Below are 15,239 nucleotides of genomic sequence, written 5' to 3' on the forward strand. Positions count from 1 at the left end.
CATCATCGTGCCTTCAGTACTCAGCAAACGACCTGGCATAGTGCAGATGTTCAGTACATAATTATTGAATGAATGAAAAAACAGAGTTGCAAGGATTAGATGTGGCATGATCCAGGTAAAGCACCTTGCACAGTTACCAGCAGACACGCCCATATAGTAGCTGTTGCTATGCTGGTTACTAGTGGAATGACTTTAGACGAATTCCCTCCCTCTCTGGACACATTCACTATCTGTACTACAAGAGGACCAAAGGCACTCGTGCTCTTCTTTTCTTTATCCCTAGGCTGTGCATGCAGAAGGAGCTCAATAAGTGCTTTGCCAGTGCATGAAGCTTCTTCTAAGGCTGTCTAAACAAGAGTCTGAGTTCCCTCTCGGTGCCGGTTCCCCTCTGCCCTTTCCTAGGAAGGGAAGATGGGGCCTCTTTCGGGTCCCTCCTACATTCATCTTCTGAAGCCCAGCGGGTAGGTGAACCCGCAGGGCGTTCTCCGGCAGCCGGAGCAGGAGCCCCAAGGGCAGGAACAGAATGTGGGTTTAGGGGAAGCGGGCAAAAGTGGGGCGGGCAGGGGAAAGGGATGTTGGAAAACCGGGGCCCGGGCTGAGAGACAGCCCAGCAGCCTGGAGAGCGAGTCGGGGACGCACGGTGAGGAGCTCCAAAGGGGCGGGCCGGACGAGCCGGCCAGGGTCAGCGAGCGGCCGCAGGGCCAGGGCGGAGAGGTCGCTCGAGCAGAGGGCGGGGAATGTGGGGGTCTGGGTGGGCCCGGGGGACACTGGCTGCTACCGGGGAGGAGATGCTGGGGGAGGGACCGAGAAAGAAGGCCCGGGGGCAGAAAGAGGACGCGTGGTCAGTGCGGAAGGGGCGCAGGGCGGAGGACAGGCGGGGCGCGTGGGGAGCTCGGAAGCGCCGGGGGTGGGGTGCACGGCGGCGGAGCGCGCATCGGGGGGCGGGGGGCGGCGTCGGCGCTGGGGGTGGGGAGCGGGTTGGGCGGCTGCGCCGGCTCCGCTTCAGCCGCTGCCGCTAGGGCGCGGGGGGCGGGGGGCTCGGCGCCGCGAGCTCGGCCATTGTGGGAGCCGCTCCCCTCGGCTCCGCCGCGCTCCCCTCGACTGTGCTCCAGCCCGGGCGCGCCCGGCCGCCGCCGCCTGTGTTGCTGCCGCCGACCCGTCGTCCTCCTCCGGCTCCCAGGGTAAGGCGCAGGGCGCGGGGCTGCAGCCAGGCTCCCTGCCTGCCTGCACGGGATGCGCGGCCGCGGCTGGGGCGCGGTGATCGATCGCGCGGGGCGGCCGCGCCCAGCCCGGGGCAGCTGGCGGCAGCGGGAAGTCGGGTTGACAGGCGCGGGCGTAGCGGCCGCCCCGGCCTCGCACCTGCAACCCCCGCGGCCGGCTCCCGGGAGCGGCGAGCGCGCAGAGCTGGGGTTTCCTCTCGGCGGGCGCTGCCAGGGCCAAAGGGAGGCGTGATTCCTGGGAAAATGGGGCACCGAGCCCTCCCGGGGCCGGGCGAGGGACCTGCGGGAGCTGCAGGGTCGGGAGTGCTGGGGGGGAAGGTTGCTTCCCGGCCCCAGGGCTTGGCCACTGGCCCCAGCGCCCTCTCGGTCTTCGGTCGCGCGTCCCCGCTCTTTGTCAGCCACGCGCGGCGGGCACGCGGACCACCCGCGCCGCCACCGGCTTGCAAGCGCACCCCTCCCCGCACCGTGGGGAAGGGGGTGGGCGAGGTGGGGAGGGCCGCCCCCCGCGAGCGCCAGGTGAGCTGCCCGTCGCCGACCCGGCCTGCGCTGCGGCCTTCGGGGTGGGTTGGGAACATGGGCGCGCGCTCCTGTGAATCCAGGATTGATGGAGTGACCCGGGTGACCGCGGGGTGGGGCGGGAGGCTCAGGTCAAACAGGTGTTGCTGAGGGCCCGGAGACTGGGGTCGAGCCGAGGAGGGACGGTTTCTCCTGGAGGAGGCCTTGGATGAGCGGGCCTTTGTAGTAAAACGGGCGTCTAGGAGAGGAATGGGCGGTTCTGGGATGAAGCAGGTGGTCTGGGAGGAGGGGCGTTTCCTGTCCCGGGAAGGTAGGGATGGAAGTATGGCCTGAGTTTCCCAGAGACTGGGACTGTCACTTCTGCACCTGCCCTGGCTATAAGAGCTGGGAGGTGGGCACCAGAAGATAATGGGGGGAGGAGGGTAAATGCCAGTATAAGGGGCAAAGCTGTGCCAAGACCTTTCCTTTCTACCTTCTGTGACTGGATCCCTTCTTGATGTTCCGTGGGATGAGGGCCCATATGCTGCTCGTGCAGGGGGTACCGTGGCAGGGCTGTTCTGTCTGCCCAAGGCTGCCTGAGGCCTCCAGCACCGTTCAGTGTTTCTTTTGTTGTCTCTTTGAATTCTGTGCCTATGGTGGGGATCTGCCAATGACCCAGGAAGCTGTCTCTGCCTCTTGTGGCCTCCAGGCTGAGATTCCCAGAAGCCAGGAGGAGTGCAGAGACCCAGGGTTTCTAATCATTTAGGCCATCTTTCTGTCTCCACACAGCCTTGCGTGCAGGTATTCCCCATAAGAGAAAATCTACAGCTGCTCCCCTCCCTGGACCCTAGGGCCAAAGTGAGAGCTGGTTACCTGGTCTGGATTTGGGGCCTGTGGGAAGGCTGGTTGCTAAAGGCATGCACCATGCGGGCTCTAATGGAGCCCTTGGGGTGGTGGGCTGTGTGTAGCAGATGGTCCTGGGAAGTGAACTTGGCCTGGCTGAGGGAAGCCTACCCAATCTGACTGGTGGAGCCCAGCTGGCCCTAGAGTGATTGTGTTCCCACTCAGCTCTCTTCACTAGCTAAACTGACCAGAAAAACTGACTTTGTATACCACCCCCCCCCCCATGCTGTGCCACTTATTCTCGCAACAGCCCTTGGAATATGCAAACGAACATTTTATCTAGTGCCTGCTGTGTGCCATGCATGACACCAGCCAGTTTTAGATTTGTTTTTCACTATGTTCTTAAAATATCCTCTCATGTGGAATATTACCATTTTGCAGATGAAGAAACTGAGTCTCAGAGAGGTGAAGTGACTTGCCCCAGATCACACCAATTGTAAGTGGCCAAATCAGAATTTATACCCAGGTCTGTCTGTCTTCAAGTTTAGTACTTTTCCCAATATATCTGCTGGAGACAGAGTGGGAGAAATCAGGGAATTTCTGCCTATTCTAGCTCATGCTCTGTGTCAGGCCTGCCATTGAGATCATGCTTTAGCTTTTTGAAAATACTTCCCATCTGGTGCCCAATTTTATCCTTATAGCATTCCTGGGAGATAAGAAGAACAGAAATGTAGTCATAGATGTTGTTTATTGAGTACTTACTGGGTGCCAGGCACTAAGTGCTTTACATGCAGGATCTTGTTAATCCTTGCAAACACCCCTGTAAGGTTAGGTACTACCATCATCCCCATTTTATAGATGAGGATGCTGAGGCTCAAAGAGATTAAACGGGGCTGGCTGGTTAGCTCTTTTGGTTAGAGCACAGTGTTACAACAGCAAGGTCAAGAGTTCAGATTCCTGTACTGACCAGATGCCAAAAAAAAAAAAAAAAAAAAAAGAGAGATTAAATGGCTTCTCCGGAATCACACACCTAGTAAATGGTGAAGTAGAATTTGAACCCACATCTTTCTACCTGGGGGACCCATGAGGAGCTTAATCCTCCAAATAACAATAATAGTGATTCCTAGTAATAGGAATTAACCAATTAACTTTTACATAGTTTTCTTTTTTTTTTTGGCAGCTGGCCAGTTCAGGGATCTGAACCTGGGACCTTGGTATTACAACGCTGTGCTCTAACCAACTGAGCTAACTGGCCAGCCTACGTAATGTTTTAAGATTTATAGACATCTTCATGTGTATTACTTCATATGATTTACCCCACGCCCGGTGAATTAGTTCTAATATGTGTCATCATCCCATTTTTCAGATGAAGAAACTGAGGTTCAGATAGGCAAAGAGGTCAAGTCAGTGGCACAGGACTAAAATCTCTGCTACCCAAGTCCCTGTGTTTCTTATGTGACCCTTTTGGTCTGTTCACATTCACCTCTCTCTCCTCCAGATCACTTCTCCCTGGGCTCCCAGGCCCTCCTGCTGCAGCCCCCACCTGGGCCATGTCTTCCTCAGATGAAGAGACGCTCAGTGAGCGGTCATGTCGGAGTGAGCGGTCATGTCGGAGTGAGCGGTCTTACAGGAGTGAGCGGTCAGGGAGCCTGTCTCCCTGTCCCCCAGGGGACACCTTGCCCTGGAACCTGCCACTGCATGAGCAGAAAAAGCGGAAAAGCCAGGATTCGGTGCTGGACCCTGCAGAGCGTGCTGTGGTCAGAGTCGCTGGTAAGAGAGGTCCCCCAGCGAGCTGGATGCTGTGGGTGTGGGGAGGCCAGTGTGCATTGGCTGGGTGGGGAGCAAAAGAGTACTCGGGGATCTCTTACAAGCCAGCTGGAATCTGTTATTATTCCTATTGGAAAGATGATGAAATAATATTTAAGAAAAACACGAAAGGAAAATCTACCGCCTCTACGGTAACATGAGACCTGTGTTCATTTTTGTACCTTCTTCCCTATCTTTGTCCCCATTCGATTATAATATATTATATGAAGCCATAAGCCTTTATGGCTTATGTACCATTCTGGATCTGACTTTTTTCAGTTACTCTTATATGAGAAAGATTTTTCATATTACATCTTAGACTTCATAGGTACCATTTTCAAAGGTTGTATAATAATAGTTCATGATTTTCTAACTCCTACTCTTTTTTCACTTTTTCACCACAGTAGACAATGCTGCAGTGAACATGTTTAAGAATAATAACTTTTGACTTCTGTTGAGTTACTTTCTTATAATGAAGTCCTGGGAGAGGGCAGTTTTACTCATATCACTTTCCAGAAGTGTAGCACTCACCCTAATATGGTGTGAGGTCTGAGGGCCGCCTCCTGTGGAACTGTGTATGTCCATTTCTCTTTTGCCAAGTAGCTGTGCAGTGCAGTGGTTACGGGTGTAGGTTTTGGATTCAGAGAGGCAAGGTGCTGGATTGCGGTCCTGCCACTGACCAGCTGTGTGACTCTGGGCAAGTCTCTTTTTCTGTCTGAGCCTCACTTGTCTTGTCTTAAGATGCCCCTTGAGCAGGGCTGCCTTGAGGGTTAGAAGAGATAAGGCAGGTAAAGCCCTTAGCACTGTTTTTGGCTCAGTAAAGGAGATGCTTCCACCGAAGCCATCCACAACTGCCTCCCTGGAGTGTTCTCTGCCTCTCAGCAGGTATTGGTGCTAGAGTGCAGATAGAAAGATAGACAGACAGAGCCTGCAGCTAGTTCAGTGACATCACCTGCTTTCAGTCCACCACCAAGTCCTGTCCTGCTGCCTCCTTTGTGTCTCTCAAATAAGGCACCTGCCCCTCCACTTTATCATCTCTCTTCTGGACCTTCCGATGACCATCTAATAGTTCTCTTTCTCTCAGTCTTGCCCCCCTTCCTCGACATGACCAACAGAGTGTTGTATTCTAAAATGCAAACCTGATCCTATTACTCAGCTACTTATAAGTCACTTTTTCCTCCTCATTGCCTGTGGAATAAAGGTTTCAGCATAAAGACCTGTCAAAGTCAGGCCCCAACCTACTTCTTCAGCTTTACCTGCTGCCACCTCAAGCACCCTGCCACTTTTACTGTAACTTGCTCTCCAGAGGTGTGCATCTTGGAGAATCAAACCTCTATGCTTTAATTTTCTTCTCTGCAAGATGGTGGTAACCCCTCCTCCTCTCTTACGTGCCACCTCCTCAGTCCCTAATGCCCGCTGTGGTACCTAAAGTGCCCTCCTCCGTTCTCATATTCATACTTTTCTCTTCTCCATGTGCCCTTGTACAGTGTAGCAGTTAACCCATAGGGTGCCCATCACTCCCTCAGGGCTGTGGCAATTTGGGACTGTGTCTTGTGTTTTGACCCCCAGTGACTTGCACAAGGCCTGTGCATCCTAAAGATCAACTAGTATTGAATGACTGAATGAATGCAAAGAGTGTTTAGAGGATAATATGTGACAGATTGTGATCCAGGAACAGGCAACAGGCTGTAATGGAAAGTTAGACAGGGAGAGGGTTATGTGGGCTCAAGTAATCAGGAAGACTTTAGTGGGATTGAGCTCCAAGGAGGAGACAGTAATGAGGCCTGGAAGGCAGGCTAGAGAGTTTGAACCCCTGTCCAATAGGGATCCCTTGAAGGAAGTCTTTCTGAAGACCTTTGGGCCTGCAGCATCAGCCAGCAATAGTTTTCAGAGCTGTCCTTAGGATGCAGGAAGGGCGTTACTTCTCCCCAACCTTGAAGGGCCATGACTCAGGGGCCTCTGGACTGACAAACCCCTCATTCTCCTGAGGCAGAATGGATGTCTCATCCTCCCTCCCTTGTCCCCTCTGTGCCCATCCTCCATCACTCATGCATACTCATAGATTGCTTTGTGATGGTTTCCCCTTCTAGTCTTCTCAGGAGGCCCACGGTATGATTTCCCTGCTGTTTAAGATTCTGAGTCTGGAATGGAAGTGGAGTGGACTTGAGGGGGCTTAATCTGCAGGCAAAGCCCCTAAGGACACTGCTGGATCAGTTGAGCAGAGGGATGGCAGTGTTGTGTTATGTTTCTGGCATTGATGCTGATCTTTGCATCCTGACACTGCCGAATGACTGTCTTGAGGAGAGGGCTGGGCCAGTGAGGCTGAAAATGGGGAGATTGCCATGGTTAAAAATAACTTGTGTGCGGCAGTTGGGCGTGTTTCTTTAGCAGGAGAGAAGAAAGGCAGCAGAGACGAGGCGGGACTGCTACTTTGGGGTCTGGCTGAAATCTTCATGTGATTTTAGAATGTTGTGGGGGCTCCACCAGCATAATAGAAAAGGCAGCTGTACCTCTGTGGGGACTTCTTTGCATGAGGTGTAGGAGGGGCATGTCTGGGAGACCCTAGATGCTCTGAAGCAGAACTTTGATTCTGGATGGAAATGAAGTCAGTCTTACACTGGAAGCCAGCTGTGGCCTGTGCAATTTTCTCCTCCACTGGGTCTAGGTTATGAAGCCAAGTGGGGGTGTCTGAATCAGTCTCACCAAATATAGAGACCTCCCTTTTCCTTGGCCCCATTCAGTGTCTTGACCTGGTCTCAAGGCCTCGCCCTTGCTTGAGAGGCCTGAGGGGGGAACCCTACTGGTAAAACATTTCCGAGTAAAGAGGCATGTCAGGGCTGAGAAAACTGCTGATCACAGTCTACAAAGTCAAAACAGGTTCTAGGGGCTCCATGCATGCTGTTACCTGATTCTTCCTTTCATCTCCCCGTCCTCATCCTTTCCCTCCATTTTTTTCTCCCTCTTCTTTTCCAGCACTGTTCTCAACTTCCTAAGCCCAGCCACACTGAAACATAACAATTGTCACTAATGAGAGTGCCTTGTTTTTGTTTATCAGCCTTACGGTTTGCACAGAGATTTCATAATAACTCCGTGTGTTAGACAGGACATGTGTTAGCATCTGAGGCCAGAGGGTTTAAGGCACTTGCCTGTAGTCACATAGGCGTGGGAGACACAGATCTTACTCCCAAGTACATTGCTATTTCCATTCCCTTAGGCAATGCCTGGCAAAACCAGACCAGTCTGAATCTTCTGCAGGTGACAATCTAAATAGTTGACTTGGTCTCTAGACTCACCTGAGAGACCTTTGGTCACTTCTGGGAGAGGCCTTAAGGTCCTGGCCTATAGAACAAGGAGAGGGCAGTGACAAAGATCTAGGAAACTTTGCCTCTTCCCCTCTGACTCTCTGTCTTTAGTGAAGAGCAGTAGTAATATCCTTACTCATTGGTTGGGGGCAACAAGGAAGTGGGGAGGTGGAGAGGTTACTCTAGCAAGGAGTGTGACCCCGAAAGGTAGAAAATGGGAGAGGAAAAAGGCTGTATCCTTTGGGCCTTGTGGGAAGTGGATGAAAAACAGGGTGCAGGACAGGGCATCACACAGTTGTATAGTGCACAGCTCTAGGGGGCGCCATTCACATTTGTCATGGTAGTTTTGTATATTATTAGGACAAATTTCTTGCAGATGGTAGTGAAGTGTTTTGATGAAGGGATCATGTTTTGGGCTAGGGCAGGGTTGGGTGCAGGAGGGATTCATCATCCACCCACCATTCAGGTATTCATCCATCTAACATCACATGTTTTTTTTTTTTTTTTTTTTTTTTTAAAAAGATGACCGGTAAGGGGATCTTAACCCTTGACTTGGTGTTGTCAGCACCACGCTCAGCCAGTGAGCAAACCGGCCATCCCTATATGGGATCCGAACCCGGGGCCTTGGTGTTATCAGCACCACACTCTCCCGAGTGAGCCACGGGCCGGCCCTAACATCACATGTTAAGGACTCTCCCTGTCCTTGTCATTGATACTCAAAGTTGGCTGAAGATGTGGTCCCTTCTTCGTGTAACTCAGTCTAATTGAGAGGACAGAAGGGAGAAAATAATTACATCTCTGTGTGTATTGTGAAAGAGAGGAGCATAGGGACTCAGGGCTAAGGACTGGCCTCCTAGTTAGCCAGTAGAAAGCATCTATGGGGGCCGGCCCGTGGCTCACTCGGGAGAGTGCGGTGCTGATAACTCCAAGGCCATGGGTTCGGATCCTATATAGGGATGGCTGGTTCGCTCACTGGCTGAGCGTGGTGCTGACAACACCAAGCCAAGGGTTAAGATCTCCTTACCCTCAGCAGGTGCTGCTGAAATAATCATTCTCAACACCTCCATTGTGGCCTTCTCCAGGAAGCCTTCCCTGATCTCTTCGGTCAGACAGCAATTGTATCTCTATCTATCCCTTGTTTTGCTTGGCCTTATATTGAAGTTCATTGTTTCCATGTTCATTTCTCCCACCAGATCTGGAGCTTGCTGTAGTTAGGAGTCCCATCTTATTATTCTTTCTGCCCTGAGGTAGACAGCCTTGAGAGATGGTACCTGGTCAGAGGAGGGAGACTGCTTCTCCTCTGTGCTCATGTGTCTCTCCTCCAGGACGCCAGCTCTGAGGAGACATCCTCACCTCTATTCTTGTTCATTCATTCATTCAATAAAAAAAAAAAAAAAAAAAAAATGAGTTGAGCCTCAGCTATGTGCCAGGCACTGTGGAGACAAACTGGATCTGGAGACAGAAGACATTGGTAAATAACTTCATTTCTTGGAGCCTCAGTTTCCTTATCTGTTATTTATTTATTTATTTATTTTTGAGTGGGGGCTGGCTGGTATGGGGAACTGAACCTGTGAATCTTGGTGTTACAAGGCTGCACGCTAACCAACTGAGCTTACTGGCCTGCCCATTAATGATGGGCAAATGATTCAAATGATGTTTGAATGAAAATGTGCTGGACAAACACAGGTTCCCATGCCTGTTACTTCACTTAGCAGTGTCATTCCTTGTAATTTCCCTGGCAACCAGAAGAGGCAGTGGAAACTCCAGGAGGACAGCAAGGAAGTGGCCCAGAGCCTCTTAGTTCTATCCCTTTCTTTTGTTCACTCTAGAGCTTTGTCAGAGAGCAGATTGAAGTGGCTCATTCTGGCAGAGCCATGGTTGGGAAGAAGGGAATGCAGGGGTGAGAAATGGAGCCCTAAAAGCAATTCCATTGGGACCCCTTACTCCTGAACTGGCAGCCTTCCTTGCCCTGAGGCTTTGTACCTGGGAAGGCTCCTCCTCCTTCCCAGCTTCTCTACTTCTTCCTGGCAGTGTCCTCAGAGTCCCTGGCCCTGTCCTGGCGCTGGTTTCAGTAGCAGGAGAGAGGAACAGAGTCCCCTGAAAGTGGGGCAGAATGAATTGTAGCTACAAAGCACCAGCTAAGCTCCAGCTCTTTGAAAGCAAATCTGGGTCACATTAGCTGCAGGGATGGAAAATGACCACGTGGGCAGAATTCTGTACAGGCAGCAGAAAAGACAGCCAATCTGTCCTTTCTCTGAGGCCCACAGTCCCTGTGGGACCCCAGCTGGTGAGGGAAGGTGGTTACTGCATTATAAGGTGCAATGCTGTCTTTATGCCATCAGCTTCCCATCACGCTTTTCTAGTGACTTCCCAGGCGACACAGAGGAGGTATGGAATGGCAGTCTTGCTTATGCCTAGGTTCTAGAAGGAGTCTAGGACTGAGGTTTGGAAAGCAGAGGAAGGACTGGTTGGTTACTCTGGGGACTATGGAAGCCTGTCATTTCTCAGTCCCATGGGCTCAGAGATTAGATGCCACCAGAGTAGCTGACATTGCAGCAGGATCTAGGGCTGCACTTGTCTTTTATTTCAGCAGTCCTCCCCCTGAGAAAAGGTCTGTGAACACACCTGGGTGTGAGTATTAATCCATTATCACCAAAGTGCTACACTGAGCTTGGCTGGCATCTCTTCTCCTGGTTGCTGTGGCTAGGACCTGCCATGATGCGACCCTGAGACTGCTTGTTGCCACCTGTCAGTTAGAGGCCAGCCAGCTTCCTGGCTCTGCCTTGGCTCTCCTGTAGAAGCAGAATGGGTGCTCCTGGCTGGAATCTCTGCCTGGACTTAGGATGCTGCTACAGAGAAGTTCTGAAGCTCCAGTACCTTGATGAGTGATTATAGGCTCAAGCTTCTGTCCTGAGCTGTGCCCCACCCCTACCCCAGAAGATACCAGGCTTTTGCCTGTGGTCAAGGGGAGGATACTGCGTGGCGCCTCAGTGGTTTGTCTCTCAGCGTGCCCCTCCCTTCTCACTCCCTCATTGGCTCATTTCCTCATTTATTCAGTCTTCCATTCATTCATGCAAGGGAATGGCTTTGGGAGTCAGTTGGAGTCAAAGGTGCAACACTCACTTGCCAGTTGGGTGACCCTGTGAAGTTACTAACCTCGCTGAGCCTCAGCTTCTCATGGTTAAAATAAGGGAGCAGGAGAGCTACCTCAGAGTCTTGCAGGGTGGATTAAATGAGATAGATAATGGAAGTAAGATGTTCGGCCCAGTTCTTGCTATGCAGTCAGCCCTTGATACATATATACTGGTATGAGCTCTTCTCATTAATATCATTCATTCATTTGTGCACTTCTTCATTGATTCATCCTGTTCATTGATCACACACTTGCTCATTTAACAAATATTACTAGGGCAACTGTTCTAGGCTCAGACTGGGCTTCAGAAGGCAGTTAAAATGCAGCATGAGCTGCACTGTACTGCAACCCCAAAGAGAGTTTTGAGGAAGTTGTGAAGGGAAGGGCCTCATCTTACTCCTGCCCCTCCCTGGCTTAGAGTAGTGATAACATTTGACCTGGGACTTGGAAAGAAAAAAATAGGAATTTGCCAGGATCACGTGAAGAGAGAGAGCACATATCTATTGTTTGTTTCTATTCTTGCTCTCCTTTCTTTGGCTTCAGTAGGAAAGAAGGAAAATAAAGAGAGAACAGCTGGTGGGAGTTAGAAATTAAAGAATCCAGAGGGTGGTTGAGGAGTGAACCCTGGACTCAGTTCAGGAGTTCTTGAGAGCTGATGCTGGCTGGGATCCCCTAGTAAATAATAGCTGGAAAAGCTACTGTGTCGAGTCCTAGGTGTGTGCCAGGCATCTTACATACATAATTTGCTCCTCACAGAACCCTGGGAAGTAGTTGCTGTTCTCAATAGAAAAGTTAAGAAACTTGTCTGAGGTTGTATAGTAGTAAGCAGACAGGGGAGCTGGGACTCAGCATTACTCAATGTGCACGGCGCCCCTGGAACCCAACATGGGTGATATGCCCTTTGGAGTTGTTCAGTACTGTGCTTCGGGCCAGCCTAACTTCAAAGCCACTTCACTTTTCAGAACATTTCAAATGTATACAGAAGTAGTGGGAATAGTATAATGAACCCCCATCACCCAGAAACAAGAATGATCAATTCATGACCAATCTTATTTCATTCCTGCACCCTGCTTCTGCCTCCCCAGTTATGTAAAAGGAAGTTCCAGTAATTATGTACTTTCTCCCACACTTTATAACCATTATATTACACCGCCTTTCCTCTAGTAGTAAACATACCAGTTTATCTGCTTAAGAGTCTATCTGAAGACTGAAACCAGTGCTACTTGACCCATTGCCCAGAGGTTTCATAAGGGATTCTGACTCCCTAACGCCAGGGCCCTATGGTCAGTGTTCTCTCCTAGTGTTGCTTGGCTGATCTTCTGGTCTTTCCAGCTTCAGGTTCAGGCTCTACTCCCAGAACATGCAGAGCGAGGCTAGAGCATACCTGGATTGGTGTCTGGAAACTTGATTTCTGAGGATGGTGTCTGTCTGTTTTGCCTAAAACACCTCAAGCCTGCAGACTGTGGGTTTGAATCAGGACCCTGCCAGTGTAATTGAGGAAAGTCACCCAAAAATAGATTTTGAGGATTCAGTTATGAAGGACTGAAGCTAAGATGTAATAGGATTGAAGTCTTTAAAATCATGGAGGAAAAGAATTCTGTTCTTGTGAGAGGGGCTTGTGCCCCAGGCCTGCTCTGATGCTGGTGAACTCTTCCACACGATGCTGGTCTCTACTTTTCAGGGTCTCTCCAGGCCACAGGGATTTGTGCTCACTTTCCAGGCTGCCTGTCACTGCCCCTTTAGAGGTTTCTATCTTGAGGTGTTTTTGGATGGGGAGATGTTTATTTTAAGTGGAGGGAAGTTTCATTGGTAAAAATAAGCCTCACCTTCCAATTCCTCAAAGAGTGCAGATTGCCCGCAGCTCTATTGGTAGGAACTTCAGAGGCCCCACATAGGATGAGCCCTCTGACCCAGGGCAAGAAGGGAGATTGGGTATGGTCAAGCGAGGTTCACGTTAGCCTGCTCCTTTCAAGAGGGGAAATAAAACAGTTTTATTCACAAAGAGGCTGGGAGATTGCAGCATCAGGGCCAATACCTTTTCTAACTACTATTGTTATGTTCCGAATGCCAGGCTTTGTGCTTAGCCTCTTACCTGCTGTATTTGACCTAATCCTCTAAACAACTTTAGAAGGCAAATGTGCTACAGTAGAGGAAATGGAAACCCGGAGAGTTTGGTAACTTGCTCAATCAAGGTCTCCCAGCCAGTAAGGGGCCAAGCTGTGGGAATGGCACTAGCATTGCCTAGGGCAGCCCACTGCCTCCCCCATTACAAGGAACAGTAGTTTAATAATAGCTAACATCTGTGCAGCACTTAAAGGTTCACAGAGTGCCTTAACACCCATTATCTCCACTGTGCCTTGGGAAGCCCTGGGCGGGTGAGGCATCCACGCCCCTTTGGGACAGCTGCCTGTCAGGAGTCCAACCTCTGCTCAGTTCTCTCAGTAAGGATTGGAGGTTTTTTGGCATTGGCTCTGACAAGCCAGGGAAGGCTTAGGGAGAGGCTGAGGTGGAGAGACTTGGCCAGTTGCTATGGTAACCCAGATGGCTGAGTAACCATTTTGAGGGTTGCTATGGCGACAGGCTGCTGGGTGGCAGGGATCTTGTCTTCCTGGGTGGCTGGCACCATCCAGACCTCTTAAATTAGATGTTGCACTTTCTGAACAGAAGAGGGCAGCATGACAGCGGGCAAAGGCTTCCTACCCCAGAGCAGATTTGGGAACTTTAGGAAAAGCTTAGAAAGGGTTTCCTGGGGCTGGGCAGAAAGGGAGCTTTCCATGGGATTGGCCAAAGCCTGTGCCTGAGAGGCTGATGGAGCTGGGCCTGAAGGCAGGACCCCAGAGACGACTAATAGGTGATTTTCTTCCAAGAGCTGGCCAAAGGATAAGGCTTGGGGCAAACCCTTCAGTGTCTGGCATCAGTTACCACTGGGGAATGTAAAAGGCACTGGAGACAGAATATGCACACACACACTCAACTAGCAAGAAATTTATTTATAAAGTATCAATTAACACATGCAAAATAATGCAACATTAGCCAAACTGAAGAAGTAGTGCTGGGAGTAAACCTTCTAGAAGTTGGCGGAAGGGCACTAGCAGAAGGAAAAAAAAAAGTTTGTGCTTCCCTCTCTCCTCTCTGCATGTGAAGTGCCCTCAGCCCTTTACCAATGAGTGGTAACTGAATTGGATTCTCAATTGTCTTGAGTCACAGATCTGGCCCTCACCCCATATGTGTTCAGTGAAGCATCCATTCCTTCAGCAAATATTTATTGAACATCTGTTAGGTGCAAAGTATTGTGTTAGGCCCTATAATGAAGGAAGATGAAATGGATATCTCTGCCCTCAAAGAACTTATGAAATAGGAGGTTAAGGAGACAGCAATGTGATTGGTGCCTCAGAAATAGGGGACAGAAAGTATGGTGGGAATTTTGAGAAGAGCCTCTTCTACCTGGGTTGAGTTCATATCTTTTTTTTTTTTTTTTAAAGATGACCGGTAAGGGGATCTTAACCCTTGACTTGGTGTTGTCAGCACCACGCTCAGCCAGTGAGTGAACCGGCCATCCATATATGGGATCCGAACCCGGGGCCTTGGTGTTATCAGCACCGCACTCTCCCGAGTGAGCCACGGGCTGGCCCAAGTTCATATCTTTTGGGATGAACTTTTTTTTTTTTTTTTTTTTTTTTTAAAAGATGACCGGTAAGGGGATCTTAACCCTTGACTTGGTGTTGTCAGCACCACGCTCTCCCATTGAGCTAACCGGCCATCCCTATATAGGATCCAAATCCATGGCCTTGGTGTTATCAGCACCGCACTCTTCCGAGTGAGCCATGGGCTGGCCCTTGGGATGAACTTTTGAGGTAGGATTTCAGCAGGTGAAGTTGGGGGGTGGACACTCCAGGCAAAAGAGTTTTGTTATGGGGGGAAATGCTACACACAAGGGTGTCATGGGAGATCAGCCTGAAAAGGAAGGCGGACAGCTAAATATGGAAGACTTTGGATGCCAGGCTTAGATAAGGGATGCTGTGAGAGACAAACATACTTTCTTAAATACTCTTGCCTTCTAGCTAGTCAGTAGCCACAGACAGCTGAGTCTTTTAGGATCATCTGGTTTACTCATTCATGCATTTAATCAAATTTTTTATTTTTTAATTTTTTTATTATTATTTTTATTTTTTTAAAAGATGACCAGTAAGAGGATCTTAACCCTTGGCTTGGTGTTGTCAGCACCACGCTCAGCCAGTGAGCGAACCAGCCATCCCTATGTAGGATCCGAACCCATGGCCTTGGTGTCATCAGCACCGCACTCTCCTGAGTGAGCCATGGGTTGGCCCTAAATTTTTTTTTTTTTTTTTAAAGATGACTGGTAAGGGGATCTTAACCCTTGACTTGGGGTTGTCAGCACCACGCTCTCCAAAGTGAGCCACGGGCTGGCCCTAATCAAAT

At 50.2% G+C, this 15,239-nt stretch overlaps 1 non-coding gene across 1 annotated transcript; it reads right to left on the reverse strand.

Moving 5' to 3' along the window:
* Window positions 1-14,486: 14,486 nt before the first annotated feature.
* TRNAV-GAC (transfer RNA valine (anticodon GAC)) lies at window positions 14,487-14,558 on the reverse strand. Its single transcript has one exon. It is a non-coding gene; the product is annotated as a tRNA-Val (tRNA).
* Between the last annotated feature and the right edge of the window lie 681 nt (window positions 14,559-15,239).

Source organism: Cynocephalus volans, chromosome 8, assembly GCF_027409185.1.
Source record: "Cynocephalus volans isolate mCynVol1 chromosome 8, mCynVol1.pri, whole genome shotgun sequence".
Taxonomy (NCBI): domain Eukaryota; kingdom Metazoa; phylum Chordata; class Mammalia; order Dermoptera; family Cynocephalidae; genus Cynocephalus; species Cynocephalus volans.